The following is a 2,592-nucleotide window of genomic DNA, read 5'->3' as shown; positions in this document are numbered from 1 at the left end:
TGAAGTAAATCTTTCCTGTTTTTGTTTAACAGTTGGTTGTATTGTTTTTTTCATATGTTAAATTGGTTTAAGTTAGTAACAATTACTAACGAACTCAGGTTAGCCACCTCTCATTACAAATCCACCAAACTAGAGAGGCGCTACAGTTGTCTATGCTGTTCAGTTTACCAGCCTTATCTTTAACAACAGGCACTAACAGTACTGACATAATAGAGTTCGGTAGAACACCATGAACCATAATTCCAGTGAGACACATGGCTAGAAATGGACTGAGTCTATAACTGGCATTTTTTAGATGCTCTGCAGAAATGGAATCCATACCACAAGCTTTGTTGTTGTCTAGCATGTGGATGGCATCATAAATATCTACTGATCTAACTATCAAGTCTGCAGAGATACCTTTATATTGATTATCAATTCTCACTGTGTTACTTTGAACACAATTAAATAGTTTACTGTAGTGCTCATGCCATAGATCAGCAATCTTCTCTGGACAACTAACCCCTTTGATATCAGAAGGGAGGGGAGTTCTGTTATTATTTATGATCTTGACCTCCTTCCAGAAGTCAGTAAGATTGTTATTCTGCATCTTTCTGGCCAGCGAGTCTACTCTCATTGTGTTTTCATTTCTCTTAATGAAACGAGTGCATATTTAAATCTAGCATTTGTGAGGTTTTTGTTATCAAGCAGCACTCCCTGTCTGGGTCTGCCTGCCTCTGACCAGACTCTAAAGGCTTCTCTAGCAGCAGCATGTTGCTCAGACACAAACTCATTCCAGACAGGCCGTGCGTTAGGGACCTTACTCTTGTGATTAATAAAAGGTTCACTGGAAGCATAAAGACATTTGACAATATCATCATACATGGCACAGAGCTTTTCAGCATGATGTTTATCCTTGCAGTTCATATCCGTGCACATTAGGGCATCCCTAGAAAATGCAACATCACTATGTAAGCTGTCAGTTAATAGAGAATATCTGTGCCGAACCTCTTTGGTCAATTTTGACCAGTCCAGTTTTCTTGGGGGGCCAGCAACAAGGGTACAATCTCAACATTTAGCAGCATAGCAACTGGTATGTGATCAGTGGTGGCCAGCCCATAACACATCTCTATACTTTCCAGTGAGTCATGAGCATCGGCTGTGGTTACAATATGGTCTAGCCAGGAAGTTGTGTGCCACGTTTCACTTATATAGGTAAAACTTGTATCAGGCAATAACGCTTGATATAATTAATTTAGTTTCATTACAGAACTGCTGCAGATGTTGTGCGAATAAACGCTTATCTGACATTTCAGCATTAAAATCACCCATGACATAGACACAACATGAACTATTGTCCTCTATGAAGGACTGAATAAAAGCTAACCTGTTCTGAAATTCATCCTCATGGTCATAGGATTCATATGGTGTGTACACATTTACAATAGTAAATTTATTTTCATTGTGATTAAACTCCAACCCAATAGCCCAGTCAACGTTAAGCCACACCACCTTTACCGTTGGGTCATATTTTATGTTCCACAGTATAGCTACACCACCAGCTATCCTCCCACAAACCATTCTCATGCTGAGATTGGTAGTGGACTCTCCAGCACCATGAAAGTTCTTGTGTAGGGAGTTCAATTTGTCCAGATCTTGCTTGGCCATCCAGGTTTCTTGAAGGCAGACAATGTCACTCTCGTCCAGCAATGTGTCCACCACCAAACGTCTTGATCTATCAGCAGCAGTATGTCCTACTCGGAGGCCACGAGCGTTGTAGGATACAACCCGCATTAATGATCTACCACGGACCCATCAGGGCAGCTGGCCGGTGTGTCTGTCTCCCTGGTCTCTACATATAGGCCTACATTCATCCCAGCATCATGACTGAGCTGAAGCTCGGTACCCTGAGAGTGGGGGGTATGCTCTGGTCGAGCTTTTTTGAAAGTATAGACCAAGGGTAATTACCACACCACAACTGTCCCACCATTACCCATAGGTGGCGCTACATTCCACGCCCTAAAGCACAAAGGCTTTCTGGAATGGATAGGCTAACCAAGCCCCCTCCCTTCACTCCTTGGGTTGAAATAAAGGCCCTTGTGGATCTTGATGGTATTATATTTCAGATTTGGTATCCCATTGGTAATTCTGCAGCATAGATTTTTCTATACAGTTCCAATTTGTCAAGAATATACATTTTTCAATGGTTCGCAATGTTTGGAGGAATCCGCCATTACTGCTTGCAGTTATATTTATTATTATTATTATTCTTGTTCCATGGAAGTCAATGGCAGCCCCTAGAACACTTCGACAACTTTTTGTGAAATTTGGCACACTCATTAAGGACAGTTGATTCTATACCTACACCAAGTTTCATGTCTCCCATTAGACCACTCCAGCGCCACCAACGGGTCAAAGTTGGACTTGTGTTTACACACGCAACTTTTGAACCGTATGACCCATTTTCAAAAATGAGGTACCATTGGATTCCCTGGTTCAAGCCGAGTTCAACGCACCCCATGGCGTCAATTTCCGGTTATATAGATTTTCCGCTACTTCCGGTTTTATCAAAAACCTTTGAAAGCCTACTCCTCCTACAATTTTTGTCATATC

The sequence above is a fragment of the Hypomesus transpacificus genome, unplaced genomic scaffold, assembly GCF_021917145.1.
Source record: "Hypomesus transpacificus isolate Combined female unplaced genomic scaffold, fHypTra1 scaffold_51, whole genome shotgun sequence".
NCBI lineage: Eukaryota > Metazoa > Chordata > Actinopteri > Osmeriformes > Osmeridae > Hypomesus > Hypomesus transpacificus.
This window is presented reverse-complemented; position numbering follows the sequence as displayed.